We start from the raw sequence: 11453 nt of genomic DNA, 5'->3' as shown, positions 1-11453 counted from the left end.
TGGGCACTATTCAAAAAGGAGCACCCCAAGGGGCGCCTGGGTGGCTCAGTCAGTTGAATGTCTGCCTTTGGCTCTGGTCATGATCCTAGCGTCGTCCTGGGATCGAGTCCCACATCGGGCTCCCTGCTCAGCAGGGAATCTACTTGTCCCTCTCCCTCTGCTGCTCGCCCTGCCTGTGCTCTCTCTCTCTCTCTCTGTCAAATAAATAAATAAAATCTTAAAAAAAAAAAAAAAAGGACGCCCCTCCAATGTTGCCAGAGCAAAACTGGAGGAGTCTACAATGTTACCCAGCATGCTCGGCATTGTCGTAAACACACAAATTAAGGGCAAGATTCTTGTCAAGAGAACTAATATACATATTGAGCATAATAAGCACTCTAAGAGCTGAGAGTTTCTTGAAGTGTGTGAAGGAGAATGATCAAGAAAGAAACCAATGAGAAAGGTACTTGGGAAGCACCAGCCTGTACCACCCAGAGAAGCATACTTTGTGAGAACCAGTGGAAAGGAGCCTGGGCTGCTGGAACCCATTCCTTATGAATTCAGGACATGTGTAAACAGAATGAAAGACCACTGGACCGTGGAAAAAACAAAAGAATGTAAAAGCAGTAGTCTGTATCATTTCTTCATTTAATTCACCAATCTGGTCCCTGCAAAAACCAGATGCTGGAGGATGTGTGTGAAATACTATAAATTCAGCCAAGTAGTAGCCCTAATTGCAGCTGCTTTGCCATATGTGGCATCTGCTAGAGCAGATTAACAGGGGCCCAAGTACATGGTATGCAACCCTTGGTCTGGCAGATGCATTCTTTTCCATCCCTATCAGAAGGAAGAAAAGAAACAGTTCACATTCACTTGTAAAAGGCAACAATATACATTCACAGTCTTACCCCAGGGCTATGTTTACTCTTCTGCTCTCTGTCATTAAGTGATCTGGAGAGAGCCAACCAGCTAGACATCTCTCAGAGAATCCCAGATCGATCTGCTATATTGATAACATCATGCCACGTGGACTGGTTGAGCAGGAAGTGCCAAGTATGTCACATGCCTTGGTAAAACACTTGCTCTACAGAGTGTGAGATATAACCTTTTTTCACAGTTCCCTTCAGAATTAGTTGAAGCCTTGGGACTGCTCAGCCATCAATTTCTCCTTCTGTCCAATCTCGCTTCCTTTCTTTCCGGGTTGATCCCAACAGCACTCACTAATAAACTGCCTGCACTCTATTCTCCATCTTAGTGATGGCTTCCCTAGAAACTCAATCTGTGATCACGGGAAAAGCTTTGCCAGGCAAAAAATAAATATAAATAAATAAATAAATAAATAAATAAATAAACAAACAAACCAAAAGTAAATTGGGTTTTAATATGTGATAAAATACTTTAAAAAAAATTTTTTTTTAACCAAAGACAAAAGGGTGCTGCCTGGCTGGCTCAGTCGGTGAGGAACGTGACTGTTGGTATCAGGGGCATGATGAGTTCAAGGCCCATCCTGGGCCTGGAGCCTACTTAAAGTAAATTTTTTTTTTATGTAATAGGTGATAAAATTCAAGGCAAAAAATTATGGGGCCATGGCACCTGGGTGGCACAGTCGGTTGAGAATCAGACTCTTGATTTCGGCTCAGGTGGTGATCTCAGGGTCCTGAGATAGAGCCCCACCTTGGCTCCATGCTCATTGTGGAGTCTGCTTAAGATTCTCTCTCCCAGGGGCGCCTGGGTGGCACAGCGGTTGAGCGTCTGTCTTCGGCTCAGGGCGTGATCCCGGCGTTGTGGGATCCAGCCCACATCAGGCTCTTCCGCTATGAGCCTGCTTCTTCCTCTCCCACTCCCCCTGCTTGTGTTTCCTCTCTTGCTGGCTGTCTCTCTCTGTCAAATAAATAAATAAAATCTTAAAAAAAAAACAAAAAACAAAAAACGATTCTCTCTCCCTCTACCCTTCTCCCAAAAATAATTAATTAATTATTAATAATTACTAAATAATTAATTAATCTTTAAAAAATATGGGGCCAAGGAGAGAGTATTACATAATGATAAACAAAGAAAAGATGAAAATATAACCAACATAAATGTGCTTGGCAATATAGGCTCAAAATACATAAATAGTAATAGCTTGGGGCACCTGGCTGACTCAGTCAGTAATCTTGGGGTTGTAAATTTGAGCTCCACATTGTGTATAGAGATTACTTAAAAATAAAATCTTTAGGGATGATTCGGTTGCCCTAACCAACTCTTGATTTTGGCTCAGGTCCTGATCTCAGGGTTGTGTTATCAGCTCGGAGTTGGGCTCCAAGCTCGGCATGGAGTCTGTTTAGGATTCTTTCTCTCTCCCTCCCTCTGTGGTCTCCACCCTCTCGCTTTTTTTTTTTTTAATAATTTTTTTTTAAGATTTTATTTATGTATTTGACAGAGAGACAGGCAGCAAGAGAGGGAACACAAGCAGGGGGAGTGGGAGAGGAAGAAGCAGGCTGAAGAGGCAGGTTCCCAGTGGAAGAGCCTGATGCGGGGCTCGATCCCAGAATGCCAGGACCACGCCCTGAGCCTGAGCCGAAGGCAGACGCTCAGCGACTGCAACACCCAGGCGCCCCTCCACCCTCCCTCTTTTGAATAAGAAAGAGGAGGAGGAAGGGGAGGAGGAGGAAGAGAAGAATTTATAAATAAACAAACAAACAAACAAACAAACAAATAAATAAATAAAATCTTTAGTCCTGCCCCACTCCCACCCCGTTGCCCAGGACTTTGTGCAGCACTGGGAGCCCCCAGGGGTAGCAGGACCGAGAGCCCAAGTCTGGCTTTTCCTCTGCCAGGTCCTGGGGCAGCCCTTGGAGGCTGGGAGAGGCAGCTGTCTGTCAGGAAGGCCTAGTCACAGAAGTGACACAGGTGGGTGTTGGTGATCGCCTGTTTCTTCAAAGCCGCTCCATCCAGGTACTTTCAGCAGGTTGAGATACAAGCTCCAGGACCGTGCTACTCAAAGACGGAGTCGTTGACGGAAGCGTCCACATCTCTGGATGCTTGCTAGACATGCTGAGTCACGCGAAATGCAGGGCCTCACCCACACATCCTGACAAGCAGAATCGGAATCTGCTTTTCAGTGAGATCTGCAATGGGATGCAGATTAAACTTGATGAATTATAAATAAATAAATAAATAAATAAATAGTAATAGTTAACTTCATCAAGCACCTTCTTTTTTTTATAATAAATTTTTATTTTGTTATATTAGTCACCATACAGCACATCCCCAGTTTTTGATGTAAAGCTCGATGATTCATTAGTCGCGTATAACACCCAGTGCACCATGCAATACGTGCCCTCCTTACTACCCATCACCGGTCTATCCCATTCCCCCACCCCCCTCCCCTCTGAGGCCCTCAGTTTGTTTCTCATAGTCCATAGTCTCTCATGCTTCATTCCCCCTTCTGATTACCCCCCCTTCCTTCTTCCCTTCCTTCTCCTACCGATCTTCTCATTTCTTATGTTCCATGGATGAGTGACGCCGTATGATAGTTGTCTTTCTCTGCCTGGCGTATTGCACTTGGCATCACCTCCTCCGGTGCCGTCATCAAGCACCTTCTATGTGCCGGTCATGCTCTACAGACTTCCTATGTATTAATTCATACAAGTCATTACAATTATATGAGAAAGTACTATTATTCTGTTTTACACTTTTTTTTACACTTATAAAACAGCAATTGATAAATTTAAAACAAAAATAAATACTTACATAGATCTTTTTTTTTTTTTTAAGATTTTATTTATTTATTTGAAAGAGATAGAGACAGCCAGCGAGAGAGGGAACACAAGCAGGGGGAGTGGGAGAGGAAGAAGCAGGCTCCCAGCAGAGGAGCCCGATGTGGGGCTCAATCCCACAACACCGGGATCACGCCCTGAGCCGAAGGCAGACGCTTAACCGCTGTGCCACCCAGGCACCCCTTACATAGCTCTCTTAGAAACAGATGGATCAAGGGGCGCCTGGGTGGCTCAATTGGTTAAGCAGCTGACTTCCGGCTCAGGTCATGATCTTGGGGCTCTGGGGTCAAGCCCTGTGCTGAGCCCTGACTTGGGCTCCACCCTCAGCGGGGAGGCTGCTTCTCTGTCTCCCTCTTCCCCTCCCCCTGCTCGTGCTCTCTCTCTCTCTCTCAGATATATAAATAAAATCTTTAAAGACTATGTACTAAGTTACAAAGGAAGTCTTAATGCTACATTTTAATTTTTTAAATTTATTTTTTATTTTTATTTTTTTAACAGAGGAATCCTTTATTTTTTAAAAAAGATTTTATTTATTTATTTAATTGAGGGGGGGAGGAGCAGAGGGAGAGGAACAAGCAGGCTCCCCACTGAGTGCGAAGCCCCACACAGAGCTCAACCCTGAGATCCTAACCTGAGCCAAAATCAAGACTTGGATGCTTGACTGAATGAGCCACCCAGGTGCCCCTTTACTTTTTTTTTTTTTTTGTAAGTAATCTCTGTGCCCAATGTGGGGCTTGAACTCATGATCCCAAGATCAAGAGTTGTGTGCTCCATGGACTGAGCCAGCCAGGTGCCCCAATGCTACGATTTAAAGAATCAGTATTACACAGCCCATGTTCTATGACTGTAATGCAATAACATGAGAAATAACTACTTAAAGGATAGCTTATTAAATCCCCAAATATCTGGAATCTAAGGACATACTATTAGTATACCTTGGATTAAAAAAGGAGTAAGAGAGGGGCGCCTGGGTGGCTTCGTCGGTTAAGCCTCTGACTCTTGATTTCAGCTCAGATCATGATCTCAGGGTAGTGAGACTGAGCCCTGCATCGGGCTCTAAGCTCAGTGGAGAGTCTGCTTGAGATTCTTTCTCTCCCTCTGCCCCTGCCCCTCTGTGCGAGCGAGGGTGCACACTCTCTCTCTCAAATAAATCTTATTATTTTTTGAAGATTTTACTTATTTATTTGACAGAGAGAGAGAGACAGCCAGCGAGAGAGGGAACACAAGCAGGGGGGGTGGGAGAGGAAGAAGCAGGCTCCCAGCAGAGCAGGGAGCCCGATGTGGGACTCGATTCCAGGACTCTGGGATCATGACCTGAGCCAAAGGCAGATGCTTAACGACTGAGCCACCCAGGAGCCCCTCAAATAAATCTTAAAAAAGAAAAGAAGTAAGAGAAATTATGAAATATTTTAAACTAAATAAAAGTTTGTCAGATTTTCTAAGATACAATTAAAGCTTTAATTAGAGATATAGAATATTAAATACATTTGAAAGAAACAAAAAAACGTTTGGAGACAAATGAAAAAGCACTCAAGAATGCATCAGTTATTAGAACTGGAGATTTTAACATACACTCTCAGAAACTGATGAATCATGCAGATAAATCATAAACTGCAATACAGAAGAACGATATATAGTTAACAAGCTAAATCTATTAGTACACAGAGAAGAAATAAGGATAAAGGGAATAATATAATCAATAAACCAGAGGGGAAACAAAAAGCTCTAGTTAGAATGATAAAGAAAGAAAGAAAGAGAGAAGAAGAAGAAGAAGAAGAAGAAGAAGAAGAAGGAGAAGGAGAAAAAGAAGAAAAAGAAGAAGAAGAAGGGGCACCTGGGTGGCACAGCGGTTAAGCGTCTGCCTTCAGCTCAGGGCGTGATCCCGGCGTTCCAGGATCGAGCCCCACATCAGGCTCCTCCGCTACGAGCCTGCTTCTTCCTCTCCCACTCCCCCTGCTGTGTTCCCTCTCTCGCTGGCTGTCTCTATCTCTGTCAAATAAATAAATAAAATCTTTAAAAAAAAAAAAAGAAGAAGAAAATAAGCAAAATATAGAATGAAAATGGGACATAGAAACAACAGATATTTTTTGAAAATAATCACAGCATTATTAATAACCATATACTAGCGAATTTATAAACCTATATGAAATGAATAAATTTCTGGGAAAATATAAATAGCAAAATGGGTCAAGAAGATAGTAAAAACTTAAAAATGCCATCAAGCATTAAAGAAATTAGAATATTAGTCAAAGAGTTTTCTACCCAAAAGTCTAAACCCAGATGATTTTACAGGTATGCTCTATAGACTTTCAAGAACAGTTTACTACTTTATGTGAGTTTTTCAGAAACTAGAAAAATACTGTGCAGATATTTTATTTATTTATTTATTTACTTACTTACTTATTTATTTAAACTAGGCTCTACATCCACCATGGGGTTTGAACTCACAGCTCACAACCCTGAGATCAAGAGTCACATGCTCTTCTGCCTAAGCCAGCCAGGTGCCCCCAGATAATTATTTTTTAATACACTGATTAAGTTAACTGGTATTTTACTTAGAATATTTGTATGTACATACATAAGGGAGATGGGCCAAGAGCATTCATTTCATGCATTTTCATTTTTCAGTTTTATTTATTTATTTATTTTTAAGATTTTATTTATTTATTTGAGACAGAGAGACAGAGTACAAGCCGGGGAAGGGGCAGAGGAAGAGAGAGAAGCAGACTCCCGACTGAGCAGGGAGCCCCACAGGGGCTCCATCCCAGGACCCCAGGATCATGACCTGAGCTGAAAGCAGAGGCTTAACCAATTGAGCCACCCAGGTGCCACTCATTATTCAGTTTCAGAACCAAGATAACTGGGGCACCTGGGTGGCTCAGTTGGTTGGGCATCTGCCTTGGGCTCAGGTCATAATCTTTAGGTCTTGGGATCCAGCCCCGAGTGGGGCTCCCTGCTCATCGGGGAGCCTGCTTCTCCCTCTCCCTCCGCCCTTCCTCCCACTCATTCTTTCTCACTCTCAGATAAATGAATGGAATCTTAAAAAAAAAAAAAAGGAAAAGAAAAAAAAAGAACCAATATAAATACTATTGCTTGGGTAATATTGTGGTTTGTACTTGGAAATCTTTTTTTTTTTTTTAATTTATTTATGTGACATAGAGAGAGAGCACAAGCAGGGGGAGCAACAGGCAGAGGGAGAAACAGGCTCCCTGCTGAGCAAGGAACCCAATGTGGGGCTCAATCCCAGGACCCAGGATCATGACCTGAGCCAAAGGCAGACTCTTAACCAACTGAACGACCCAGGTGTCCCTCAGAAATCTTTTTTTAATGTTCTTATTAGTTCTAATTGTGTATGTATTTTTGTTCATTTTTTGCATAATTACTCACAGGGGTTTTATATTATATGAAACTTACTATACCTTTTACTTCTTCTATGTATTTATTTGACAAGATCCAGTTCAAATGATACTGTGTGTAAAATACCTCCCTTGAAACTTTCTCCCCTAAAAATAACTAAAAACAAATGCCCATTTTTACTGTGTAGTGCTAGTATTTTTTTAGCATTACAAATCTACTACTATCAACAAATAAAATAGTACTTGAACAACTGAATATATGCATGCTGTGGTAAAGCAGAGTGAGACTAAGGGGGATTAGGAAAGAGGGATTACAGGGCACCTGGGTGGCTGGGCCAGTTAACTGACTGCCTTCACCTCAGGTCGTAATCCCGGGGTCCTGTGATTGAGTCCTGCATCCGGCTCCCTGCTCCATGGGGAGTCTGCTTGTCCCTCTGCCTCTCTCTGTCTCTCATGAATTAATAAATAAAATCTTTTTTAAAAGTTAAAAAAAATAGGAAGGAGGGATGACAAAAGGGAATGAGGAAATGTTCCTGGGTGGTGGATAAATTATTATTTTGATCGTGGTTATGGTTATATATGTAAGTCAAAAGTCATCAAATTGTAGACTTTAAATACATGCAGTTTATTGTATATTGATTATATCTCAACCATATCTCAATAAATAGGTGGGGAAGAAAATCTTTAGAAATATCCAGATCACAAACCATAAGAAGTGTAAAGTTGATTAATTAGATTACACCAAAATTAAGGACATCTGTTCGAATAACAATATTGACAGAGGTAATGATGAAAGTTGTGAAAAGATATTTGCAATGTCTAAAATGAACAAAGGACTAATATCTAAACTATACAATAAACTGATGAAAATCAATGTAAAAATATGGGAATCCCTATAGAAAAACTGGCAAAGGAAACAGAGACAGTTTATAAAAGAGAAAACCAAAAGTAAGAAAAAATTTGAGAAGATGCTCAAACATACTAATAATTAAAGAAATGCAAGGAGCTATTTTAAATTCATGGCAAATGGGAAAATTGGCAACTTGAATAAAGTAAAGTGCTGGTGTGGAAGTTGAGATATAGAAATCCCACCGTTGATGGTGTGACATTCCAGAGAGCTTGGAGCTCAAAATGCACAAGAAATTATCACAGAACTAAAGGAGAAATGTCCACATGCAGCATCACTTGTGGTAGTGGGAAGCTGAAGGCACTTACTGGAGTAGCAAAGAAATAAAGCATAGGGGGGCGCCTGGGTGGCACAGCGGTTAAGCGTCTGCTTTTGGCTCAGGGCGTGATCCCGGCGTTATGGGATCGAGCCCCACATCAGGCTCTTCCGCTATGAGCCTGCTTCTTCCTCTCCCACTCCCCTGCTGTGTTCCCTCTCTCGCTGGCTGTCTCTATCTCTGTCGAATAAATAAATAAAATCTTAAAAAAAAAAAAAAGAAATAAAGCATAGGGATTCACATAGAATATCTTGCAGCAGTTAGGAGCAAAGGACTAGAAAGCCATGAGGTCAAAGAAAGTTTTATTTATTTGTTTATTTATTTATTTATACTTTTTAAAGATTTATTTATTTATTTATTTGTCAGAGAGAGAGAGCACGGGCGCATGAATGGGGGGGGGAGGCAGGGAGAGGGAGCAGCGGACTCCCTGCTGAGCAAGGAGCCCGATGTGGGGCTCAATCCCAGGACCCTGGGATCATGACCTGAGCCAAAGGCAGATGCTTAATTGACTGAGCCCCCCAGGTGCCCCGGAAGTTTTTGTTTTTTTTTTTAATTTTTAAGGTGGTAGATATTACGGAACATTTGTATGCTAATGGGAATGATCTAGTAGAAAACTTGATAATATAGGAGAAAGGGAATAATACAGGAGAAAGGGAAGAAGGAAGAGACTAAGGTATAGAACTGGAAGGTGGGGGTGAGAGATGGAAATGGGAGGGGACAGTTGGCTTAAATAGCAGCAAGGATGATTCATTGTAACAAGATGGAAGTCCGAGTATGTAGTGGGGGAGGGAAGTACGTGGGCCAGGTGGTGGTAGAACGGTGACTATGTTTTCTTTTGATTACTTTTATTGTCACAGTAAAGTAAGAACCAGTCATCAGCTAAGAGTAAATTCAGATAAGGGATTCTAGATAACTTCTGAGAGCTTTTGTCAATAAAGCCTCCCTTTCTTCATTTATACGTTGAGGGCAGAACCCAACACAGATGGTCCCTTAGGTGTCCGCTTTAAAACAGTGTTCATATCTCTGATGTTTAGCGTAATGTCTCTCTATGTCTAAGAATGTATACCAGCAAACACACCTTGGGATCTAGCTGGAGAGGGGAAAAGTGGGGTTGTCGATAATAGGAATAAATACAGCTAGCATTCATTGAATGCTTCTTTTTTTTTAGATTTTATTTATTGGGGTGCCTGGGTGGCTCAGTTGGTTAACCATCTTCCCTCCGCTGGGGTCATGATCCCAGGGTCCCGGTATTGAGGCCCAGGTCCAGCTCCCTGCTCAGCAGGAGTCTGCTTCTCCCTCTCCCTCTGCCCCCTGCCTCGTGCCTGCTTTCTTTCTCTCTCAAATAAATTAAATCTTTTAAAAATATATGTTATGTATCTGCTTGAGAGAGGGAGAAAGAATCTGAAGCGGACTCCACTCTGAGCCTGACCCCGAGCTGGATCCCACCACCAGGAAATCCTGACTGGGGAGGAATCCAAGAGTCGGTGGCTTAGCTGACTGAGCCACCCAGGTGTCCCTCATGGAACGCTTCTTAAAGGACCAGCATGACACTGTAATTAAGAGCTCTACTTAGCCTTTTCTCATTGCATTCTAACAACCTTGTAGATAGATACAACTGTTTCACAAAGAAACTAAGGAGGGTTTTCTCTTTCACAACCAGAGCCTTGAACATTAGGTGGGTGCTTAATAAAAGGAAAGGCCACTTAAAATGCCCGTAGCTCAGTCAGCTGATGAGAACTCGCTTCTGAGCCGATGAAGCTCCGGGCTCCGTGACAGAAGAAATCTACGCAAAACCCTGCGCTCCCTCTCCTGATCCACTGTTACCAGATGGGTGACCTCGGAGGATTCACACACTTCCAGTTCTGTAAAATGGAGTGATGTTGCCTACCTCACATGTTTATGTTAAGTGAAACATTATCTAAGTTTGAGGAAACGTTTGCAAATGAAGTGATATATGTATGTATATGTTAATGTTTCCCTGTTGCTATTACTATTATGACTGTTATGCAAGTGTCCGGGGCAAGGCCAACGCCTGAGGGCAAAGGTAAGTCTCCCGTAGAGAATGGGCGCCCCAGGTGCATATCAATACAGAGCAAGTTTATAAAGAATTTCAGCCGGCAATCTTGGCTCAGTAAGGCGAGAAATTTTTCTTCATCAAGGGTTTGGGTCTTTGGCTTGAAACTTGGGAAAATAATTAGGCTCTCTGGACGAGATCCAGATTGCCAATTTTAGGAATCTGAAGTGCGACGCTCTGTGGGGCTTCACTGCCGCCCGTTGGGCACCAGGGGGCGCCCATCGGATCCGGCCGGAGGCTGGCAGGGTTTGGGGCAGCCACTCGCCGTGCGCCCGACCGCCTGCGGCCAGGATCCGGGAGCTGGTGCTAGAGGTGCCAGAGGTCCGTGCCGTTCGTGGACGCAGTCTCTAGTGCCCTCTTTACGTCCCCCTTCCCAGCGCGAGCCCGGGCTGGGAAGGCGCCCGAGAAGATGTGAACGCCTGTAGTGGGGACCGTCTTGCCGGTGTGGGTCCGCATTAAAGAGGCGGGAAGTCCGGCCGCCCCGACGGCGCGGTGCCTCCAGTGTGGAAGGAGAGGCAGCTGTTCTCCCAGGCGGCCGTGGGGGGCAGCAGAGGGGACCGCGACAGGTGCGGGAGCCCCTCCCGGGGTGGAAATGAAAAGGCGGGCTTCGGGACTGTTCCCAGGCTGCAAACCACCCCCGCCCCCGCCCCCCCAGCCAAATCCCCCGGAGAGGCCGGGCCGGCGCCGGGTCTGGAGGAGGAAGCGGCCGGAGACAGTGCGATTTCACGCGGTCTCTGGGGCTCGGGTTCCTCGGCAGGGTAGATGAATTATGGGGTTTCGAGGGGCTTCCGGGGAAACTGAGGTGGCCTGAGCGTGAGGCAAACACCTTCCTCCTAAAACACACACAGAAAAAAATATTCAGAGAGAAAATCCCCCAAGTGACCCAACCGGCTAGGGAAGTTGAGTGATTTGGTTAATGGGCGAGGCCAACTTTCAGGGGGCCGGGCTTCGAAGCGCTCTCCCCACCCCCAGTACCTTTTCCCTTTGGAGGCATTTGGGGGCGTTTGGAATCCTGGCCTCCCCTTAGCTCCCGCAGAAAGGTTGCGGTGAGACCCGTGCT

Source organism: Ursus arctos, unplaced genomic scaffold (assembly GCF_023065955.2).
Source record: "Ursus arctos isolate Adak ecotype North America unplaced genomic scaffold, UrsArc2.0 scaffold_21, whole genome shotgun sequence".
NCBI classification, from domain to species: Eukaryota; Metazoa; Chordata; class Mammalia; order Carnivora; family Ursidae; genus Ursus; species Ursus arctos.
This window is presented reverse-complemented; position numbering follows the sequence as displayed.